This window comes from Telopea speciosissima, chromosome 7 (assembly GCF_018873765.1).
Source record: "Telopea speciosissima isolate NSW1024214 ecotype Mountain lineage chromosome 7, Tspe_v1, whole genome shotgun sequence".
Taxonomy (NCBI): domain Eukaryota; kingdom Viridiplantae; phylum Streptophyta; class Magnoliopsida; order Proteales; family Proteaceae; genus Telopea; species Telopea speciosissima.
In genome coordinates, this window is record NC_057922.1 from 33,772,260 (window position 1) to 33,797,318 (window position 25,059).

Here is a 25,059-nt window from a genome sequence, read left to right on the forward strand (position 1 = left end):
GAAACCTTTCATTAAATGGTCGGGACTGACCGGTTTTGTTACAACAGCTGGTTTTCCCTTGTTACTGGCTGCAAACTGCCGAAATTGGTTGGAACCAGGAAACGCGTCGGCATGACTCTTTCTCTCTCTCTCTCTCACGTCTCCCTCTCACTCTCTGTTTGAAGCCCTCCACCCTCGTTTCAATGTTCAGAGTCGACAGAAAACCCAAAACTGCATTTTTCATAAGAGAAGAAAGGAGCGCACAACCCAGGCCATGTTCACGTCGCCATGACTCCTGATACAGAGTATCTCAGGGGTTCCATGGTTGTGGTTCACTCTTTTCAACCTGAGCCATTTTTGTATCACTATGACTCGATACAGGGTATCGATGTTTATCGTTGGTTTATTACTTTTGTAAATTAAAGAGAGATTGTTGAAAGAGAACCATTTGGCTAAGTGAATTAGTACAAGCTTTAAGGGAACTTGTGAGAAACCCAAAGTACAACAGGAGACAATGGTTTCATGAGTCTCTAATCAAATACTCTTTGTCTCCAAAATTCAAGTGTAGAGGCTATAGCTGAAGTGAGAACTGTAGCCTCTTTAGGGATAACATCTACTGCTCATGCCTTAGAGAAGACTGAAAAAGGAAGTAGAACAGAGGATGAATCATCCATGCCCCTCAAGACACTGACCCCTGTTTTTATGTCTACTCACCGTCTATCTTCTTCGTCTTGTCTTCTGTGAGTTTCTTGATTTGAATCATCATCCAAACCCACATGAGAATTCTTCTTTAATTTTCCATCATATCTCCAAACGATAAAAACAACTGAAAAAGATAGGGGAAAAAACCCCCAAAGCGTACACTCGATTGGTTATGTCTGGTCGGAATAAGTTCAGACAAAAGATTTCTCCCCCCTCCTTTTTGCATCTTATGATGATTGAATCGTGAGATGAACAAAAGAAGAAACGAGTGGTCCGAAAAATTACTAAATAAAAGGTCAGATCGGCGGGGTCAGAGGAAAGTAAAGAAACAAACCCAAACAAATTTGATTGCAGCGCACAGATGGTTATTGAGGAGGAAAAACAAGAAAGAAAAGAGAGAATCCACGGTGATTTGAGGTTTACCTCCCCCTCTCCCAAAAAAAAAAAAAAAACTTCGATCAGAATGTCCTATGAACGAATAAAGATTTGCAACCCCTAATCAATTCACTGCTGCGTTTTCACTCTGGAAAGGTCACAATAGGTAATCACGAACAAAGATTTTCCGATGAAAACCTTTGGCGCTCGTACTGAAAAATTGGGCGACTTTTGTTTGAACGAAAAGATCATTCTTCTCCGTTTTTGTTTCTTCTTCTGTGTTTTTCTTTGCTGTCTTTCTGCTTCTTTTCTCTTTTCTTTCTTACTTTTCTGTCCGTCTTCCTCGTTCTTCTTCCCCGGTTTGATTTGATTGGAGTGTGTAATTCCTTTTTTATCCTTTAACCTGAAGAATCTTAATCACTTAAAGCCACTTTTGTTCTCTTATATGTAAATTACATCATTGACCTATATATAAAAAATGGAACAACTTATACTGAGGGGTATTATAGTCTGGTTACAAAGTCTATTTGTAACCTTCTTGGTTACAAACAGACGCACCCAATTCAGTTTGGTTGGAAAAGGGTGGATTGGTTGTGTGTTGGTGATTTCAATTCTTTTTTGTCCCGCATGAGAAAGAGGGTAATAGGAACATTCTCCAGTTTCGTAATATAGTGTCAGATGAATAGATGATCGATTTGGGTTCTTATGGACTTATATTTACATGAAATAATAAGAGATGTGAGTCAACCAATATTCAGATCAAATTGGATAAAGTCCTCTTTAACTTGGGTTGGAGAACTGCTTTTGAGGAGGCCTAAGTTTTTATCAATTCAGATCCTCTACGGCGCACTGCCCATAGCGGCCTGAGTGGTGCACAAACAGAGGAGAGCGTTGATAAACCTAAATTCACCCTGACCAATCAAGGAACGCCACGTGTCCAAACCCAATAAGGAGGACCGATTCAGGACGAGAACCCAAAAATGAAGAACCAAGTAAGGATTTGACCCAACCCAGCATGGGCACCCCGAGCACGGATCGTGGGCGTGGACCTGGACCCGAGCATGACATCCCCGGCACACATCATCTCCAAGCACAAGCTCCCTCGGATCGCCATCAACAAGACAATATCGCCAAGGACTCTAGGCCACCACCTATCGAGTCACGTGGAGTGAACGGACTCATACACCATGAACTTCATCTACCACGTAGATGAGTCTATCCATCAAGATTACTAAGGTCACTCGGACACTACGTCCCACAAGAAGGCAACTTTAAAAAACATCACGTCTCTAAGGAAGGCAACTACCTAGTCTATCAAGGACACTACATCTCCCGGGAACACAACTACCTAGTCTATCAAGGACACTACGTCTCACGGGAAGACAACCTATCAAGGAGGAGCCCTGCTACTCAGGGACTCTATCACCTACGGCAAATACTCTACATCAACTGGGACTCTCCACACCGTCATACACTACTATAAAAGGCAAGGTACACAGTCCCATCGGGGGACTTCTTAACTCATCTTGAATACGACTATTCATCTGTTTGCTCAGAGAGATCTAACTTAGGCATCGGAGAGTCCTAGGCCGGAACCACATCGGTTCTCCTTTGTCACCCCAAGGTCTTTTGCAGGTTACGGCACTCGAAGGACCGCTGAGCGATTTCTTGACACAATAGATTGGCGCCGTCTGTGGGAACGGCTCTAGCCATCACTTCTACTAGCTTGTTTCCATATCTGATCAACCATGGCACGCAAGAAGACGACTCCCTCCACCAACAATGCCCTGAGAGAGGGGAATGGGTCACCTCCTCCAGAGAGCTCACATCGCAGAACCAATGATCAGGACCATGTCTCTCTGGAGAGGGAGATCCCAGACGATGATCAAGATGCGGTGGTCGAACCTAACAACGAAGTAGTGGTAGAGGTGGTACCTGACCCCAATGCCCCAGCAACTATGGGTCAGATTAATGACCTACAACGTCAGATCCTCAACGAGGAACGACTCTTCCGCGAGTACCTAACGCAGAGAGCGGTGAATCATCGTCGTAGGCGGGAGGAGAACCCCGAGAGGTCACCTCTCAGGGGTGACAGGTCCGAGAGGCACACCAGGCAGCAGGGAGAGCCTTCCCAACCTAGGGAGAGATCGGCAGATCCTCCAGCAAGGTCGAATTAGGGGAGAACACCATCACACCTATCCGTGGTACCTAATCCTGAAGGGTCCATCCAGAGGTCGGTGTTTGATGGTCGACTAGGAGGAAGCTATGCGCCAAAGCAAAGCCGGACTTATGGTGAAGCAAGCCCCTCATGGTCAAGATAAGATTCATCACGACGTGACCCTTCACCATCTCGCCAACAATCGAGATCGGAGGGGACTTCCAGGAGAGGACGTGAACGACCTCGCAATGAACTACTAGTCAGACGTGAAGGGAAAATGCGGGATGAAGAGCTTAACAAGAGACTCCGAGAGTTGGACGAGAAGCTGAAAGGGTTGAAGAAGCAGACCAAGGGTGAGACACACTCAATCCCTGGACAACACCCCTTCTCAAAAGAGATCATGTCTACCTCACTCCCATCCAGGTTCAGACTACCCACTTTTGAACTCTACAGTGGTACCACCGACCCTAATGATCACATCAACTATTTCAATGGCATGATGACGCTATATGGTGGATCAGACGTGGTATCCTGTCGAGCATTCCCTTCATCCCTCAAGGGTGCGACGATCTCATGGTTCTCCAGACTACGACCACGGTCGATTGGGTCATTTGCAGAGCTATGCGAACAGTTTGTGACCCACTTCCAGAGCAACGTCAAGCAAAAGAAGACCACGGTCAATCTGCTAGACGTGATACAAAATCCTGGGAAGTCCCTTAGGGAGTATGTCAGCAGGTTCACTAAGGAGTCCTTAGAAGTCAGAGACCTAAACGATCAGACCCAGCATGCCGCCTTGGTAAGGGGCATCCGAGACATGGAGTTGATCAAGGACCTAGCGCGTCATGAGACCAGGACTATAAAGGAGCTCCTGGAGCGATGCAACGAGTTCGCCAACATGGCCGAGATAGTACAAGCTCGGAAGAAGGCAATTGAAGCCAAGCCACAGGACAGCAAGAGGCCAGCACCAGATGACCGTAAAGAGAGTAAGAAATCGAGGACTGAACGTCGACAAGAGAAGGGCGATCGCCCAACAGGAAGAAGTGACCATCACCCAGAGAGGAGTGAGAGAGCAGGTAGTCCAGAGTTCACACCGTTGAACACCACCAGGTCCCAAATCCTTATGCAGATCCAGGACAGTGACCTAATTCGATGGCCACGACCCATGCTAGCAGGACCTGAGAAGCGTAATCCCAACAAGTACTGTCTCTTCCACAAGGACTATGGGCATGACACGGAAGATTGCTACCAACTGAAGAGGGAGATAGAAGGCCTTGTGAAAGCAGGGAGTTTGAACAAGTACGTGAAGAGGAGACGTGATGGCCATTCGGGCCAAGGAGATCAAGGACGTGACCGAGAAAGAGAACCAAGGAGGGAAGAAAGGAGAGCGGACCAAGAAAGGGAGAGAGACCGCACTGATGAAAGAAGAGAAGTAGTAGAACCCAGCGGCACCAAGGGAGCCCCCATCCTCACCATACTTGGAGGACCGGGGCAAGAATCAACCAGAAAAGCCAAGGCCCATGCCAGGTTCGTGGGAGTAGCAGAGAAGCCAAGCAAAATAGCAAGGACCGAGACGGTGATCTCCTTCTTGGATGATGACTTGGAAGGTGTGAACTTTCCACATGAGGATGCCCTGGTAGTACAGGTGGAGATAGCCAACCGACCCGTGCACAGGATGCTGATAGATACAGGGGCGTCCGTGGATGTACTCTCACTGGAAGCCTACCATAAGTTCGGATTCGGAGACGATCAACTCAAGCCAGAGCCCACCTACCTCCATGGATTCTTGGGCCCCACAGCCTCCATCAGAGGTGATGAACACATTTATGTGTGAAATCTTAGGGCATAAAGCATACATTTTACCACATTGGACAGAGTTACTTCGGTGTTTTCTTGTGCTTTTCAAGTTTTAGGTGAATTCTTGTGAAAATGAAGCAAAAGATGCTAAGAATAGCCGAAAGCGCCCAGGAGTCGAGAAAATCAAGTTTGGATTGAGCACTGAAAGAATCACGCCAATCAATCAAATTTGAATGTCATTATAATGGGCCCCTTAGCATAATTTTGAGGTGTTAATAGTATGGATGCGTAGCCCGTCGAGTCAGCTTCGCAACGGTTCAAACGGCACTTGATTCCGAGTTGAAAAGAAGAAGTTACGGCCGTTTCCGTGGATAGGGGTTTATTTGTAATTATTGACAGTCGACCGGAGATAAAGTAAGCGGAAGTTCGGATTCTAGGGGCCTTAGCATAATTATCAGAAGTTATCTTTCTATCGGCTGAAAGATTCTATTTGGAAGGCTCTGGAGCAGTCCAACTTCAACTTGAGATATCTTGGGCTCCCGAACTCCAAATTGGATGAAATTTGGGTCTATTTTGGGTGATTTTTCGTAAGAAATACAATAGTGAGGCCCATATAAGCATCCCATGCTCCACGTTTTTTGAAGGACAGATTTGACATTTCATTAATTGTGAATGGAATCCTAGTCATCACCCTTGCTCTCTCTCTCCTCCAACTTTTCAAGGGCACTTTTGAAATTCTACTTGGGATAGATTTCTTTTGAAAGATATTCTTTCATCTATGGAAGGTTGAAAAGTCAAAGATGCCTTAATCTCATTGCTTGGAGAAGACACCTACAAAGAAAAGAAAGCACAAGTTAGAATTAGAAAGTTACTTTTTAATAAATAGAAGGTTTATGTATCTAGGATTCTTTTCTCTCCCTCTTTCTATTTTTTGTCTTTTTTTTCTTGGGATTCAAGACATTGTAAAGGAGGAAGGAGAAGAGAATATTCTCTTTTCTTAGAGAATATTTCTCCTACCACTTCCCTCTTCTCTCTTCTCCCTTCCCCCTATAAATACTAGGGGTGTCAATAATACCCGGCTGGCCCGAACCCGCCCTGAGCCCGGACCTGACCCGACCCTGATCTACCAACCCGAAGGGCGGGTTAGGGTTGAGTTTTTGGCTGACCCTGGCAGGGTCGGGTCGGGTCCGGGATAAGACCTCGGGCTGAGCCCAGCCAGGCCCGGACCCGACCCTGTATTAGTTATAGATATATAATATTATATATTAATGTATATATTATAAAGGAAAAGACAAAAAGCCAATAGTAAACCCTAAAATCTAAATCCCTTTTCATTTTTTCACTTATCCAGATCCGAAAAGCCGCCGCTCGATAATCGTGCCTCCATCTTTCTCCTTCCCTGCTATCAAGCTTCAGTGAAGATCAAGGAGGCTGCTTACCTGCGTCGAGTTCTTACGTTCGTCTTCTCTGCTGGCTTGCTTCCAACAATGTTTGTTCATGGATTTCGACAGAGAGAGAGAGAGAGGAGATTCGCGAGTACTCTGGTAGTCTGGTAGAATACTAGGGAGTACAACATGAAGGTACAATGATACAGATAGGCGTTGGATAAGAAGCAGAGTTTGAGCCGAAGTTTGTTTAGTTGAGTCCATAGTAGAGTCTAATTCTATTTATGTTTTAATTAGGGTTTCTTGTTTCAGTTTTAGAGTAAGAGTATTCAATTATTTTTTTTAAATACCATTGTAATCCATCGATACTCAGATTTGAGAGTTTTGGAATGAAATTTTTTTTGGGTTAACCGATGGTTGCCATGAGCCTTGCGTGCACTCCTCCCTCCACTGATTTCCTTCTTTCTTCTTTTACCCAGTTGTTGTTTGCATTTATTCCTATTGGTTGCTTATGCTATTGAGGATTGAGAGCCCCTTGGGGGTATGGTTGCTACTCTCAAAATTTCAGAACAAAAGACCTCCAGATGAGAGAGATCTATCTCTCAAGAAGATTGAAGCCCTGTTCCGCCTGGTTCTGTTAGCCGAAGGTTGAAGAAGACTTCAATCGTGAGTCTAATTCAAACCCCTATTTGTTTTATTTCCCTTAATACCCCTGCCCTTTATTCCTTATTCTCTACTTAGTCTATTATTTTGCTTTGTTCCAAGTGTGACCCTTCACATTAGTTACAATCCCTTCTTTATCTTTTCACTCTTGCCTACCCAAATACACTATTAGTTTCTGTTCATTTACAATCCTACTACTGTTCTTATAAATCTTCAAGCCATTGAAAGTTGGAACTTTATTCTGTAAATGAATATCATAGACAGAACCAACAGTATATGTTCTTCTGTTTATGGTGGGTAGATAGTTCTCTCCCTTAAATTCAAGTCAAAATGTTGCATTTGTTGTATTGGCTATTGATAAAACATTAAAGCCTCTTGCAATATATAAATTAAGCTCTTAGGATTTATGAATTTTTAATGTTTATTCTTTTACCAGCTTTGTTCTTTTTATCTCATGTGTTCAATAATTTGAGTTCTTGAGGAAAATGTAATTGAGGTACTTGAGATAAGCTTGTAGTCAAGATTTATAGATGTTTGAGAATTATTTTTATTTAAATTTACAAGTCCCTCTCTCCCTCTCTCTCCTTCCCCTCTTATTCTTCTTCTTTAAAGAAATTTTCAGGTTTTTTTTAGATATATTTTTTGATATATATCAATCAGGGTCAAAACAGGGTCAATCAGGGCCAACCCGACCCTGCCCAACCCTATCAGGGTCGGGTCGGGCCGGGCCGGGTTAGGAAAACCCCTGGCAGGGTCAGGTCAGGGTTGAGGGTTTCTTGGCCCTGCCAGGGTTTGGTCAGGGTCAGGGTTTAGGCAGGCCCGGCCCAATCCGACCCATTGACACCCCTAATAAATACCCATTGCCCTTTGGGTTGTAATAAGTTAGTTTTTAGTTCAATTTTTAGTTAGTTTCTAGTTCAATTTTAATTCAGTTTTTAGTGTAGTTTTTAGTTCAATTAATTAGTGAAATTTCTTCTTCTCTTCTTCTAGTTTTTGGCTTTCTAAGTTCTAGTTTGATTTCATGCTTTCAATTTCATGGTTGTGATGCTTTTGATTCATGCTTTAATTTTATGTCTTCAATATGGTTGTAATAATTATAGTTTAGTTTCAAGCTTTCTAGTCTAAGTTTCTAAGTTGATGACAAGATTTGGAGATTTAGAAGAGGAAGCAATTTCAGTCCGGTTCAAGGACATCCAGGTTTTCATTCTTTAAACCCTTAATCTCATTCTCCCTCTCCTCTATCTCTCTCTATCTTCTTCTTCTTCTCTCTCTATTTCTTTTTTTTTTTTTTTATATATATGGTTGTGGTTTGTGGATGCACTTTTATTCCCTTATTCCTTTTTATGTGGTTATTATGTGTGGCTGCATTTTTTATTCCATTCAATTTGCGTTAGTTTGATAGGTTAGATGCTCATGTGTTAGGATGCCAATTTAATCCCTTAATTTTATTAGATGCTTATGAGTTAGGATGCATTAATTTTTATTAGTTTAATTAGTTTAATTTAACACTTTAATTTGGTTCACTTTGCATTATTTTTAAGTTAGTTAAATAGAGTGGCGTATATCTCCTCGTGTTCGACTTATAGCTACGATTGACCCGTACGCTTGCGGTATTATTTTAACTCAAACAAGAGGTACCATAGAGCTGCCCGTCATCTTTGGAGAGCACCCTTGATAGGTAACCATCATGGTGAACTTCATGGTCGTCAGGTCCATGGAGTCGTTCAATGGCCTCCTAGGGCGACTTTCCCTGATAGCATTTAGAGGTGTGGTGTCTCCACTCCACCTGAAGATGAAGTTCCCCACTGGCAACGGAGTGGGGGAAGTTTGAAGTGATCAGAAGAAGTCCAGAGAGTGCCACACACAAGGGATGACACTATGCATAGAGAACCTGGTCAGTGACCAGAGAGATGAACTGACAGAGAAGAGAGGAAGATCGGTGGAGGACCTCATCCCCTGGCCACTCAGCAAAGGCGACCCTTCCAAGGTCGTGCAGGTTGGCTCATTATTGAGAAATGAGCAGAAAGAAGAACTAGGGCAACTCCTCCATATAATGGATGTCTTCGCATGGTTGACTGCAGATATGCCAGGCATACCCAGATCCATAGCAGAGCATCGACTACATGTAGACCCAACCAGGAAGCCAGTCCAGCAGAAGAGAAGGAATTTTTCCCTCGATCGACAAGCAGCCATCAAAGAAGAGGTCAAGAAGTTGAGCCGAGCAGGGTTCATCAGAGAAGAAAAGTTCCCTACCTGGCTCGCAAACATGGTCATGGTACCCAAGCCTAACGGGAAGTGGAGGATGTGCGTCGACTACACTGACTTGAACAAGGTATGTCCCAAGGATGAGTACCAACTACCCAGGATCGATCTATTGATCGATGCAACTACAGGACATGAGATGTTGAGTTTCATGGACGCCTACTCCGGCTACAACCAGATCCTCATGCATAAGGATGATGAGTCTTACACCGCCTTTTGAACGGACAAGGAGAATTACTGCTACTGTGTCATGCCGTTTGGACTAAAGAATGCAAGGGCCACCTACCAGAGGATGGTCAACAAGATGTTCGAGGAACAGATTGGGCGCAACATGGAAGTGTACGTGGATGACATGCCCATGAAAAGCGTCCAAGCTCATCAACACCTGACCGACTTGGAAGAAGTATTCGCCGTACTGAGAAGGAACCAGATGAAACTCAACCTTGCGAAGTGTGCTTTCAGAGTAACGTCCAAAAAATTCCTAGGTTTCATGATCTTAGTACGAGGAATAGAGGCCAACCCCTCCAAGATCAAGGCCATCCAAGAGATGGCACCCCCGAGGACAGTCAGAGAGGTACAGAGGTTGAATGGAAGGATCGCCGCCCTGTCAAGGTTCATGTCACGATCTAGAGACAAGTGTCTGCCATTCTTCAAGACACTAAAGAACCTCTGAAGCCCTAAAGACTTTGCATGGACGAAAGAGTGCCAAAAAGTGTTTGAAGAATTGAAGGTATACCTCCAGAACCCACCATTGCTTGGGCGCCCAGAGCCCAATGAAGAATTGCAGATCTACTTGGCAGCGACCCCCGTCGTAGTGACTGCAGTGCTGCTAAAAGAAGAGGGCAAAATACAGAGGCCCATCTACTATGTGAGTCATGTCTTAATTGATGCAGAGACCAAGTACACGAGAATAGAGAAGGTAGCATATGCACTGGTAATCGCAGCAAGGAAACTCAGACCATACTTCCAGGCCCATACCGTCACGGTCCTCACCAACCTACCACTAAAGAAGGTATTGCACAAGCTAGACGTCTCCGGACGGTTGATCGCCTGGGCGGTCGAGTTGAGTGAACACGACATCATGTTCCAACCCAGGACGACCATCAAAGGCCAAACTCTAGCAAACTTTGTAGCTGAGTGTACCCTGCCTGAGAATGAGACAGAAGCACAGGAACCAGAGGAGCAGGATCGAGGATCGTGGGAGACGTTCGTGGATGGTTCGAGTAATGCCACAGGAAGTGGAGCTGGTTTCATACTTACCAGCCCCGAAGGATTCTGAATATAATATGCTCTCCGGTTTGCCTTCCCAGCATCTAACAACGAAGCAGAGTACTAAGCATTGTTGGCTGGACTCCGGGTGGCCCAAGCAATCCAAGTCACACATCTATCCATCCAGAGTGACTCCCAGCTTGTAGTGAACCAAGTGAACTGAGAGTATGAGGTGAAGGATGAGCGCATGGCATCATACCTAGCGCATGCTCAGGAATTGATTGAGTTCATGAAGTTCGAGATGGTTCGAGTAGCCAGGATCGAGAATGCTACTGCAAATGCACTGTCTAGGCTAGCCAACGAAGAACTCAAGAACCTAGCTAGTGCAGTGTATGTGGAAATATTATATGAACCAGCATACCAGGAGAAGCTGGTCAATGAGATCGAGGAAGTGCCTAGCTAGATGGACCCTATACTCGACTACTTGCAGAACGACATCTTACCAGAAGACAAGATCGAGGCAAGGAAGATAAGAATGAGAGCTACAAAGTACACCATCCTGGATGGGGTACTATATAAGAGTGGGGCCGCGGCACTGCTACTTCGGTGCCTAGGACCCAAGGGAGCCCAATATGTCCTAGCAGAGGTACATGAGGGGATCTGTGGAAGCAACATGGGAGGAAGACATCTAGCCTATAAAATCCTCCGCCAGGGGCTCTACTGGCCAAAATGCAAGAGGAAGTCATACAGTACGTCAAGGCCTGCGAGCAATGTCAGTTGTTCGCCCCAGTACCCCATCTACCCGCCACCAAGCTGACATCGATCCTCAACCCCATTCCCTTTGCCATGTGGGGGGTTGACATCTTAGGGGACTTCACAACAACATCAGGCAACCGTAAGTACTTGGTGGTTGCCATCGACTACTTCACCAAATGGGTAGAGGCCAAACCATTGTCCAAGATCACAGAGAATGAAATGGAGAAGTTCGTCGGTGACGACATCATCTACAGGTTCGGCGTGCCAAAGATCATAGTCTTCGAAAATGGAAAGCAATTCAATAACCCCAAGTTCAGCACCTTCTGTCAGAGCTACAACATTGACTATCGGCCTGTTTCGGTAGCCTACCCACAGGCCAATGGTCAGGTGGAGGTCACCAACAGAACCCTGCTGGACGGAATAAAGAAAAGGCTGGAAGGAGCCAAAGGGAAGTGGGTCGAAGAATTACTAAGTGTTCTGTGGGCATACCGCACCATAGTAAGGACATCCACAGGAGAAAGCCCATTCCGCCTGGTATATGGAACAGAAGCATTGGCACAGGTAGAGGTCCTCGCCATGTCCCACAGAGTACTACACTTCAATGAAAGAACTTACATAGATCGACTTCAAGCGAACCTAGACTTCCTGGATGAGGTATGAGAGAAGGCACTGCTGAGGAACGTGGCCTAAAAACAGCGAACAACCAAGTACTACAATGCCAGGGTACGTGAACGTTTATTCCATCAGGGAGACCTAGTCCTAAGAAGGGCAAGTGCATCACAGCCAAGAAAAGAAGGGAAGCTTAGCAAATTGGGAAGGACCCTATATAGTTTCCAAGCAGATACGTCCAGGGACATAGCACTTAAAAACTTCGGGGGGTAAGAAGGTAGACCGCACCTAGAACTCAGAACACCTGAAGAAGTATTACCAGTAGAAGCGACAGCACCATCGACAGTAGCAGTCAAGTAGTAGCAGTAGCAGTAGCAGCAGATGGCATCACTATTTCAAGGACAATTTGAAAATTTTCATTCAAAATAAAGAGGTGTTTTGGGAATACTTGTCTTCTTCTACCAGTCAATCGAATCACTGCCACTACACCAAGGTGTTATACCACCGAGGCTTTATGTCTAAGGCGTTATGCCACTGAGGCTTTATGCCTAAGGCGTTATGCCACCAAGGCGTTATGCCATCGAGGCTTTATCCTAAGGCGTTATGCCACCAAGGCGTTATGCCACTGAGGCTTTATGCCATCGTTTATGTCGAAGGCATTACGCCACCCAGGCGCTATGCCACCAAGGCGTTATGCCACCAAGGTCCATGGACCACCGAGACAAGACATTTCTATGAACCGCCAACTACATGGGATTGTATAGATACAAGAACCATCAAAGCAACAAGGATCAAATGCATGTCATATCAACATCACCAGAAGAAAAGGTCAAGTACATACAAAAGATAAAAAACAAGTACCCCAATCCAAAAGTTCTCATCCAAAAAGTTATCATCCAATAAGTCAACAACCAGAAAGAACATCTATGAAATCATGGGGCATCCAATGGAGGAGCAGCCTCTGATCCAGAAGGAGACACCAAATCAGCATTAGCAGGAGGAGCAGCACTCTCCTCTGGTGCGATCGCCACCCTCCTCTGTCACTGTAGCTCCATCCTCGGGAGGAACACAAGCCACTGCAGCAGTCTCAGGAAGCAATGTGGTAACCTCTGGGAACCCTGAGAAATCATAATCAGGGGTCCTCTCTAGGATACGAACCGCCAAGTCCCTGATGCCTCCATCGTATATCTCCTAGTTGTACTGATGAAAGTACGCAGTGATCCCGGGAGACCATTGGTAAGCCGCTACTGCCGGCTCCCCAGCCTCAGACAACTCCACCTCATGCCTCTGCCTCAAAGCACGGAGCTCCTCCTCCAAGGCCTTAACTCTAGAAGAACTCTGAGCCGCTGCAATGGTAGCCACCTTGAGCTCCTCTGACACCCTCCGCTCACGTACTACAGCCTCCTCGTGGGCAGCCCTAAGCCCCTGGACCTCCCTCTCCACATTCTGCAGTGCACGCTTTATCTGAAGCTCGCGAAAAGCATGACCCTCCAGTCGAAGCACAACCTCAGTAGCACGGTGCTGGACCTATAAGCAATAGGGCAGACAATAAACATCCCAAGCACAAGAGAAGCAATGACATAAAGAGAATGAGAAGAATAACTCACAGAAGCCATGTCCTGATAAAGACTCTGCGAGAGCGTGGTGTCACTGATCCCCTGGAGGGCTGAACGCTCCGCGAGAAGCCTACCCAGGTCCAACCACTCTTGACTCACACCACGAATGGCCAAGGTCACTCCCTCTAGAAGATCCCATGCCAACATCAAAGGAGAAGAGGTCGGTGGATCAGCGGCAGTGCCAGTAGGAGCAGAGGTTGCCCCTTTCCCCTTAGAAGGGGGTGGAGCAGCGGACTCGAGGATGGAAGTAGGAGGAGACGTCCGTGGAAGAATAACACGTGGCCCAGTCCTCACCAAACTGGGGGGATCAGGACCCCCTTCCTCTTGGTCCCAATGACCGCAGGAGGAGAAGAAGAAGTTGGGGGTAGTACACCAGAAGAACCACCCCCAGAAGCAGCAGCCTGAGCGCTCCTCTTCTGCAAGTTGGAGCGAAAGATGCTAAGATCCGGCCTGATGTCCACTGCACAACAACATCCAATCAGGGACACAAGGCAGGTCAAATAGGAATACGAGAAGGAAAGTACATAAGCAAATATCAAAGAAGTCAAGTATCTTACCAGGACTCAACTTCCAAAGACACTAGAAAGCCTCAGAATCCAACTGATGGACATCGAACAGGTCGCATCCCTTACATCGCTGGAGGGAGTCGGGCTCAAAGTCGCTCAATTTAAGAGGGCGGTTCACCCTCTTGATATCAATAACCTCCCAGGTAGACCACAAGGCACAGTGAGGGATCGTGGCAAAGAAGAAGCGATCCCTCCAATACTTCACCGAACTGGTGATCCCCACCAGAGGATCGAGCGCGGTAAGAGATCCCCTAGGGAGATGACGGGCGAAGTGGTAACACCCACCTTTCCCCTTCTTCAACACGTAGAAGTAAGAGAACAAGGGAACAGTGGCAGCACGCCCCATTCGAGCAAAGAACACATAGCAGCCCAATATGACCCTCCAAGAGTTAGGCAACACCTCCCCGGGGGTAAGGCACCAATGCTCTAACACAAGCTCCACAAAGCAGGAGACAGGGAAACGAAGACCATGAACAAAGAAAATACGATACAAGCAGACCTCATCTCCTTGGTGGGAGTAAGCACGGTCATCCGGTCTAGGGACACAAAGCAAGACCTAAGGGGGTATATGGAACTCCTGGAGGAGGGACGTCAAGTCTAAAGAAGTCAAGATGCTAGCAATATGGGCCAACTTGCTCCTAGGGTCCCAACAGAAGTGGAAGCTTGGGAGGCCTGACGACCTCTACTAGGAGCAGAATCTCCAGAAGCCTCTTCCCCATCACTAGCAAAGGGGAAGGCAAGGAAGCAGAAGTATCCACGGGGGAAGATGACCCCGAAGAAGACGCCTCAACAGATCCAACTCCAACCGAAGTTGGATCGGAGTTGTCAGAGGAAGACATGAACAGACATGGAAGACAACGGGTTACTTACTCAGAATGAAGACCTCCCAAGACCAAGCAACCGCGAAGAAGAGAAAGGAGATAACCTGCAACCACCAATGCAGAACCAATAAAAAAAAAAAGAAAAAGAGAAAAGAAGGGTGACACACACCAAGGCCACGAGCAGGCGCGGATCGAGGTGGCTGGGCGCAAATCACCAGGCGTGGGTCGATGGATGGTCAACCCCTGGGCGCGGGTCGATGGATGCCAACCCCTAGGCACGGATTGAAGGAAGCCAACCCCAGGCGCGGATCGAGGAAGCCAACCCCAGGCGTGGATCGATGGACGCCAACCCCTGGGCGTGGATCAAAGGGCGCCAACCCCAGGCGCTGATCGATGGAAGCCGACCATGGGGCGCAGATCGATCACCTGAATCGTCACCCTCCAAGGCTCAAATTGCGGGCACAAAAGCGGCTTAGCCACCCACAAGTAGCACGCACCCAAGAAAATGGCAGGCACAAGCAAACAACACGTAGTGCAATGAGTAAGACTATAGGCACTACACCAGGCAAGCACAAAAACAAGGCTAAGTGTCTAAGAAGAATCAAGAAGGCTTGACCCAAGCAAGGTAAACCTCACTGTGGCAAAAGATCAAACATTTGGGGGGCACAATCAAGAGACACAAAATCCAAGACTCAAGTAAGAAGTGGAAGAAGAAAAAGACAAAGGGGAGAAAAAGTTAGAAAGAGAGGGAGAGAAGGTGAAAAGTGAAAAGTGAAATGAAGGCAAAAGTATATATATCTACAAAAAGAAAGAAAAAAGAAGAAAGAGACAAAAAGATGAGAAAGGAGGGATTTGAACCCATAACCTCTCCCTCACTAAGCAAATTGCAAGTACACCCTCTACAAGAAGATTATTCACAACACACCCCTCAATTGATACAAGAAGACAAGAAGTACTCTCTTGAGCACGTTGTTCCAAGAGAGTGGGGGGCAAGTGATAAACCTAAATTTTCCCTAACCAATCAGGGAACGCCACGTGTCCAAACCTAATAAGGAGGACTGGTTCAGGACGAGAACCTAAAAATGAAGAACCAAGTAAGGATTTGACCCAACCCAGCATGGGCACCCCGGGCACAGATCTTGGGCGCGGACCCGGACTCGGGCATGACATCCCTGGCACACGTCATGCCCACACACGTCATCTCCAAGCACAAGCTCCCTCGGATCTCCATCAACAAGACAACATCGCCAAGGACTCTAGGCCACTGCCTATCGAGTCACGTGCAGTGAACGGACTCATACACCATGAACTTCATCTACCACGTAGATGAGTCTATCCATCAAGATTACTAAGGCCACCCGAACACTTCGTCCCACAGGAAGGCAACTTCCAAAGACATCACGTCTCTAAGGAAGGCAACTACCTAGTCTATCAAGGATACTATATCTCCCGGGAAGACAACTACCTAGTCTATCAAGGACACTACGTCTCACGGGAAGACAACCTATCAAGGAGGAGCCCTACTACTCAGGGACTCTATCACCTACAGCAAATACTCTACATCAACTGGGACTCTCCACACCGCCATACACTACTATAAAAGGCAAGGTACACAATCCCATCGGGGGACATCTTAACTCATCTTGAATACGACTATTCATCTGTTTGCTCAGAGAGATCTAACTTAGGCATCAGAGAATCCTAGGTCGGAACCACACCAGTTCTCCTTTATCACCCCAGGGTCTTTTGCAAGTTACGGCACTCGAAGGACCGCTGAGCGATTTCTTGATGCAACAAGCGCAATGACCGCCTTACCCCTGTCTGAGCACTTTGCCCAAGTAGGGGTAAGGCAATCATTGCGTTGTGCCCTATTTGTGCACCGCTCAGGCCACTACAGACAGTGCGTCGTAGACGATCACGATTTCGTTTTTATACGCCCAATGGTGGAGTCTGATCACAGAGTTCTAATTGTGGATACCCAGTGGCAAGTGTTGAAGTGTCCCTTAAATTCCAAGCGATGCGGTTATGCCATTAAGAGTGCTACCATACTATTTCGGCTGCTGCTTGGGATGTCACTCATACTGGTACGCCTACTCGTATTTTGCAAAATAAGGTAGTCCATTGCTATAACATCTTAAGATGTTTGACTGTTGACATTTTTGGGCATTTACATAAAAGAATTCATGTTCTTAAGGAGGAATTTACACAGATTCAGATGCTACCTATTTCAGTTGGATCTAAGGGTGTTAAACAGTCCGGTTTCGGTTAAAAGGTTCGGTTTAGTTCGATTTTGACTGCTTGAGGATAGAAACCGTAACCAAACTGTTTAACTAAAAGGTCTCATAATCAAAACCTGGACCATTTAGTAAACGATTTCGGTTAAACGGTTTTTAAATTATTTTGGTTAATTGGTTCTATACGGTTTTACATAGTTGCGGTTATACGGTTCTATACACATTTACTACTCTATTTACTAATACTAGTTATTAGTTAATAGTTATTACTTACTACTTACTAAGTTATTAGTTTTTTTTTTTGAGAAAGGAAATCATTTATGAAGAAACGTGACTACTTAATAGTAGTTGCTACTTGCTAGGTTTTGGTTTTTTTGTTTATCCAAAAAAAAAATTTGTTAGGTTTTTAAATAGTTAGATGGTTTGGTTATAATCGGTTTTAATTGGATTATACGGTTTGAAACCGTTTGATTAATCAGCCTAAACCAAACCAAACCGATTAAATAAACGGTGTCATTTCTAAAACCATAACTAGACCATTTAACTAAACGGTCTGTCGGTTTCGGTTTAAACATTTCGGTTTGGTTTTGACACCCTTAGTTGGATCTTTTGCGAGAGCAAGAAATTTTAAAAGAGTTGGATGAATTGTTGGCTAGAAGAGATGTTTTGGCACCAAAAATCTCGAATTTCCTTGCTCCAATGTGGTGACCAAATTACGAGTTTTTTTTTTTTTTTCATGCAAAGACAATCAAACGGATGCAGCAGAATAAGATTTTGAAGTTAAAGTTACTTGGGAGATCCTGGACGAACTCTGACTAGGTGGTTTATTTCAAGTTTCTAATCATTATGCCTCTCTTTTCAAGTAGGAAAGGGATGAGGAGGAGGCAATGTAGGTGGTACTTTTATTTGTCCATCCTAAGGTGCTGGAGGTCGATAATGCACCGTTATGTCAGCAACCGTCCTTGGACGAGGTCAAGAGTATCCTATTCTCCATGAGTATCCTTGATCTTTTTTATTTTGTTAGTGAATTTTTTTGAGTCTAGTTATTTGTCTGCCTTCTATAATGATACTTTAGTCTACCCCCATCCTTGAAATAGACCAACCAAAGTCTGTTGATCAATACCAGCCAATAAGTCTTTGAAGTGTAGTAGTAAAGGTAATTACAAAACTGTTAACCACAATACTAAAGGAGATCTTACTTTGCATCATTTTTGCAGTTGCAGTTGTACTTGTCGTTCTTCTCGTTGGCTAAGCTAATTGAACTAGCGCCTAAAATATCAAGCGCCACGTTTAGCTCGATTAGTACACCTGCTATTGGTTTAGATTCCATTGTCGGGTTCGTTTCAAAAGTGAAAACAAAAATGAAGTCACTTTTGATAGGTATTGCCCGTTTATCCATTCCATTCTTGTTTACCAGGGAATGGAGTGGGTTCCTACCTAGAAAGCGATACCGCGGGATTGGGCACAACATGAAAGATCTTTTAGAAGCACATATTCCTCCGGGGGACGATTGGGATGTGGACATAGGGGTCTTTATGACACAATCAATAATTCGATTCATTTTCAATTAGGCCTTGCTCTAGCCTCTGTTCAATCATCTTTCATCCCCAATAGATTCATTTTAGATAATATTTTTACAGCTCATGAGCTATTTCACTACATCAAGAAGAAAAAAAAAAAAAAAGGAAGAAAGAAGTTGATAGCCTTGAAGCGTGACATGAAATGGGCATATGATCAAGTAGAATGGTACTTTCTGGAAAATATTGTATTGAAGATGGGTTTTTGCACCAAATTTACCGGCATGGTGATGTCATGTATCTGATCTATTCATTGTACTTTTGTCATCAATGGGGCGGAAAGTGGTTCATTGACTTCTTCTCGAGGTATCCGTCAAGGGCATCCTTTATTTTCGACTCTTTTTCTCATTTGTTCTCAGGGGCTCAGTAGCATCTTAGCACGGGAGGAATATAAGTAATTGATTAATGAGATAAAAGTGTTTAATTGGACGAAATCATCACTCACCTCCTTTTCGCTAATGCGATTTTATTGTTTAGTGAAACAAGTTTACAAGAGATTTGCCGCTATCGAGATTGCCTTAATATTTATTGTAGAGCCAGTGGGCAAGCGGTTGATTTTAAGAAATCTTGTATGTCATCCACTTTGAATACCCCAGTGCAGTTTAAGAGATGGTTCTCAAGAGTGCTCAAAATATCTTATAATGATTGCCCAAGGAAATATTTGGGCCCCCATGTTCAGATTGGCATCAATAAGGCAGAGGTGTTTCAGGAGATCAATGATAGTACAAGTAGCATAATGCATGGTTGGACTCAGCAGTTTCTTTCTTGGGCAAGAAACAAGGTACTTCTCAAGTTAGTCATTTTCTCTATGTCGAATTTTGCAGCTTCCCATTTCAAATTGTCGGAATCATATCATAAGTGTATCAGGCAAGGATCAGCCAAGTTTTTTTAGGTTCAAAGGAACATCAAAATAAGATACATTGGATTTCATGGATGATGCATTGTAGCTCAAAAGAAACAGGAGGGCTTTCCTTACATGTTTTCGTATTAAGATGTCTGAGGGAAGTATCAATGAGATGATAGATCTCTCTTGAGTTTGTATGATAGTTTTATGAGGCTAGTTGGGTAAGTAAATGTTTAATATATATGTGTGTGTCCATCAGATCTATTTCAATAGAGATTGAATTTAACTTGCATTGATATTTTATGTGCGATGGTTGTATGACTTTAAAGTATTCACAACTAGGGAAAATATTGGATACAAAGTGATTTAAAATATTATTATAAATATTCAAGATTCTTGTATGGAATACTGCAATTTGTTTGTGCAACAAGAATCTCTGATAGTTGTTTAGTTCTTATATTTGAGAGGTTCTTACCATTGTAGTTGCACATTGTACGTCTGTAGTGTACCAAAGGTTGATGCCTAGACTAGCTACATATTAGTGCGCTCAAAGTACAAAATTCTATTGTAGATGGAACAGATGCTCAACATGGTATCCACTTCTCGAGAAGGGAGGATATCTTGAGAGAGTTGTCTGACTGTGATTGGATAGAAATTTCGGTAATGGTGGAGGTTTTGTAAATTGGATACAAAGTGATTTAAAATATTACTATAAATATATAATTATATTTTAAAAAGTGTTTTAAAATATTTTGTATTTAGTCATTGGTTAATACTCTCTGATATTGGTAGTTCGACGGTTTAGGATTTTTGGTTGTGTTTGTTTTCATATCGTATGTCCATTATGTGATGTTCATAATTGGAGCGACTAAAACGTATTGAAGCTCTCTATCAATTAAGGGACAAATGGTTACATCTCACATGGATTGCCCTTATGTATAATAACGGATAAGTTGTGAGGTCACTTTATTGAATCACACCACTCAACCCAATTGTTGCGTCAAGATATTGCTCAGCGGTCCTTCGAGTGCCGTAACCTGCAAAAGACCCTGGGTGACAAAGGAGAACCGGTGTGGTTCCGGCCTAGGACTCTCCGATGCCTAAGTTAGATCTCTCTGAACAAATAGATGAATAGTAGTATTCAATATGAGTTAACATGTCCTCTGATGGGGTTGTGTACCTTGCCTTTTATAGTAGTGTATGGCGGTGTGGAGATTCCCAGTTGATGTAAAGTTTTTGTCGTAGGTGATAGAGTCCCTGAGTAGTAGGGCTTATCCTTGATAGGTTGTCTTCCCATGAGACGTGGTGTCACGGTAGACCTGGTAGTCGTCTTCCGGAGAGACGTGGTGTCCTTGATAGATTTGGTAGTTGTCTTCCTGTAAGAAGTAGTGTCCTGATAGACTTGGCGTTCTTGGTGGATAGACCTCATCTACGTGGTAGATGGGGTTTCTGGTGCATGAGTCCGTTCAGACTACGTGACTCGATAGGCGGCGGCCTAGAGTTCTTGGTGATGCGATCTGTGCCTTGTTGATGGCGGTGGTGACTGCCGTGTTCGAGGGAGACTTGCCTAGGGATGACGTGTTCGGGGAAGCTATGCCCGGGGATGTTGTGCTCGGAGAAGGGATCCGCGCCCCAAGGGGGTTGGCGCCCAAGGAGGTCCACGCCCCCAAGGGGGTGGGCGCCCAAGGGTGGCCGCGTCCATGGGTGTTGGTGGATGGTGCTTCACTGACTCTGTCTTGGCCCACTCTTCTGGGTCGTGCCACGTGGCGATCTCCGATTGGTTGGTGTGAATTTGGGTTCATCACCAATCATAACCGCATGTTTTAAAGAGGCTCACTTGTATATGATGGCAAAGATAACCCCAATAAAATTTATGACATGAGAATTAAAAATTGAGTGGTCATTACTGAGAGAGGAAGAGAAAATCTATCCTCGTTAGAGATGGGCCATTAAAGGAGATTTCCTCCATCGGGTGGTGACGGGTTCAAGTAATGCAGTCTTTTGGAGGATTTGCCTTTGTGAATCTCAAGGTAACCCTAACCCCTCTCTATTGTTTGGATTGTTTCGAATCCTCTAATGCGCCTAGGGATCATATCCCAAACTTTTTTGTTCGGTTGCTACCATCGCCAACACCAAACAATTGCCTATATACAGATGGAGTACCTACTTATATATGGTGATAACGAGGATGGCTATTGGTTGCACTGCACCCTTCTTTCTTCACCAGTTCAATCCATCTCCCTTTCTGTCCTTTTCCCCTTACTTTTGAGACGAAGGTGAAGCTGCCTATTATGTCTTCAATCATAATCGTTAGTTAGAAACATAGTTTGTTAAAACTCGTTTTAAATCCATTTTTTGTTTGTTGGATTAAGTTTTCCTCCACCCATAGAGGACGGTTCATCCACCATGCTAGGGTTCACAAACCCCTCCTTAAGTTTTAGTATGTTCCAAAATACCCTCCTGATACCCATTCCTGCCCTCTTGCACCCCTTGGTGAAAGGGCGTGGGTGGAGGGAAACTCGGTCCTTTTTTGTTTATTATCCCCCATTTTTTTTTTAATCATTTAAAACACATTGTACGTATTGATCTGAAAGATACATTAAAAAAGTGTTAATTTTTTTTTTGGGTAATGAAAAAGCGTTTAAAATGTTAGAATCTATTTAAAATGGGTGTATAATGTGTCATACGTTTTTTTAGTGTATGAAACGACTCTTTTAAAAAACTTGAATTTTGATTACAAAAACTAATATTACATAGACTTACGGTCACACATCAAATATTAATATTTAAATAATAAGATATGAGTTGGTCCCACAATTAATATTTCTATTATTATTTTTGTCCATTAATTTTTCAATGTTTAAAATACTACATAGTCACTAATCAATGACTCTCATAAGTTTTCACACAAAAAAATAGACTCATAAATAAGGGTGTCAAATTTTAGTCAGAACCAGTCTGTCGAAACCAACTAATTTTCAGCCCGAAATGAACGGAACCGAATTTTTATTAGGCCGGCTTTGGTCTGGGCTTTTGTTAAAACTGGTAAATCGACCCAATAATAAATTGAAGCCCCTAGAATAAATGGGAAAAAATCCCATTAAAATCGTTTATACCTATTTTTTTTTATGGGAAAGGTTCTTTGAGCCGCTGGGGTAGGGTACACTAGAACCTTTGTCTATCTCTCACCTCTTCACATGAAATGATCTTGCTGCTGTCCATTGTACGATATCATTTTTACTATAGATGACATGCTTGAGGAGTGTTATCATTTTTACTATATATGACATGCTTGAGGAGTGTTAACTTGCCGGCAAGAGAGATGAGCTTCGCCTTCCATCCCACCAATGTTGCCTGTATCTTATCAATTTAAAAGGAAAAATACTCGAGCTTTGATCTGCTAATCATTAGTGTGCTCTCTCAATATTAAACCAATAAGAGCTTATTAGGAAAACCTGATACAACCCCTATATCGAATCAAACCAAAACCAAAACCGACCATAACTAATTCTTACCTTATGGGATCAGCTTTGGTTTGACCTAATTGAGACTAAAGACTGATTCAATATTGGATCGAAATCAGACCGAACCAACCAATTGACACCCCTACTCGTATGGAACCCTGGTAAGAGTAAAATAGTCGTTTATTTTCTTTCCTCTTGCTGATGCATGGGTTGGGATCACGAATCACGATTCAACGAATCGGGATCGGATTAGTGGAATCGGTAGATTCGGATTCCGATTCCACAGATCTGTTCCAGTGATTTTAGGGCTTTTTTGCCGATTGCCTCTGATTCTTTGCAGAATATGACCAATTCTTCCTAATTCGGATTGGAATCAGCGACAACAGATACGGTCCCGATTCCTTGATCCTTATCGCAATTCAATCAATGGGTCCCACATATGCCAACTTCATGGACTAATACTGCCCCACCAGATTTGTGGTGTGGATGTGTCATTTCTGTGAGAACCCGGAGCATAAATTTTGACGTTTCAAACTTCTTAAAAGGAAGAAGAAGTGGCCATGCAAAGAAGTTGGCAAGGAATGACTGGGGTTTTGAAGTTTGGGAGAGGGTTGGCTACGTTGCCACATTTCGATAAGTTAGACACGCGGGAAAAGGAATCTTTTACACGGGGAGGAAAGAGGATGGCACATGCTGGGCACCCTAACCGCGTGCCAACCTTTCCCTTTAATTTTTTAACAAATTTACTCCAAAAAAAAAACAAATTAGGAGAAAGAACGCCACCCGATCATGCTAGATACGTCACCCTGCAACCTGACATAGGGGTGCGCAAAATGATTGCCACACCCCTGGTCATTTTCGGGGTTCCAGGGGGTACGACGGTCACTTTGCACACCCCTGTGTCAAGGCGCAGGAGCGGTGTGCGCTGCACAATCTAGTGGCCTTCTGTTTCTGAGGTCTTGGCTTCTGCTATATAGTCCTACGGGATGCAAAAGCTCGAGCGAGGTCGCTAGCTCGCGAACCCACATTTCCCCAAAGAAACATACTTTGTTAATCTGTTGCATGGTGACCTCAACATGGCCTTCTCTATCCAGCACAAGCAAAAACAACTGCAACTTGACAGCCTCCAATCCCCTTCTATTTTCCAGCCCAACCCCATCTACACACAAATAACAATTGCAGAAATAAGAGATTTCAAAGAACATAACAAAACAGTACAGCTCAAATCTCACAATGAATCTTTGCATCTATGTCTCTTCCTCATCACATCTCCATTACTGAAAGATATGTACAAAATAAAATAAATAAACAACCCTTTAAAAACCAGAAAAATGGCAGTTGGGTTTCTTTGGAGTTAGGTCAGGTGATGTGTCTTGTTGGCTGTCATGTCCCCATATGGGGGAAGTGAAGCAGGAATTCAATCTTTCCACATCAGAAAAACCAAGATAAAGGCAACAAGAGAAGATCATGTGGGTTGGAGAATGAGACTTTCAAATTGAAAGATTTGATTCCAATCCCTTCTTTTTGGTATCTTTTGGATCTTTGCCATCACCTCCAATAATGATGTCTTACAGTTGCAGTACCAGTACCATGGTCACTTTCTTCTCTGTCCATATCTTTCCAGTAAAACCACCACCATTTACAGTTAGTAACAATCTCCCATGTCAATTTAAATTTCATATTTTGGTTTGGATAAAAAGAATTACAAAAAAATCCAAAGACTGTTTGTAGTAGCTATGATCTAATTTGCATGTCAATAGATTGCTATATGTTTATGTTCTTTCTTTAGAGTCATACCAGATTCCTGTATCCACAATGCAGGAAGGGTTGGTAACTGTGCCTGGATTTTTCTACTGCTTCCTGGAACACCATATTTTCATATCTGAGTTGTCAATTACTAATTTCTTCAGAGGAAGAATGACCTAAATTCTTTTTCCTTTTAACATTTTTCAATCCAAGGGATTTAAGCTTTCTACAGGACAGCAAAGATGGGGTAGCAGGGAAAGGTCAGTGTCTTGTCTTCTGAAACCCTCCCTAGTTTAGAC

At 44.0% G+C, this 25,059-nt stretch overlaps 1 protein-coding gene across 1 annotated transcript in view; it reads right to left on the reverse strand.

Moving 5' to 3' along the window:
- LOC122667841 (cell division control protein 48 homolog C-like) overlaps positions 1-25,059 on the reverse strand; it is a 91,537-nt gene that overhangs the window by 31,068 nt on the left and 35,410 nt on the right.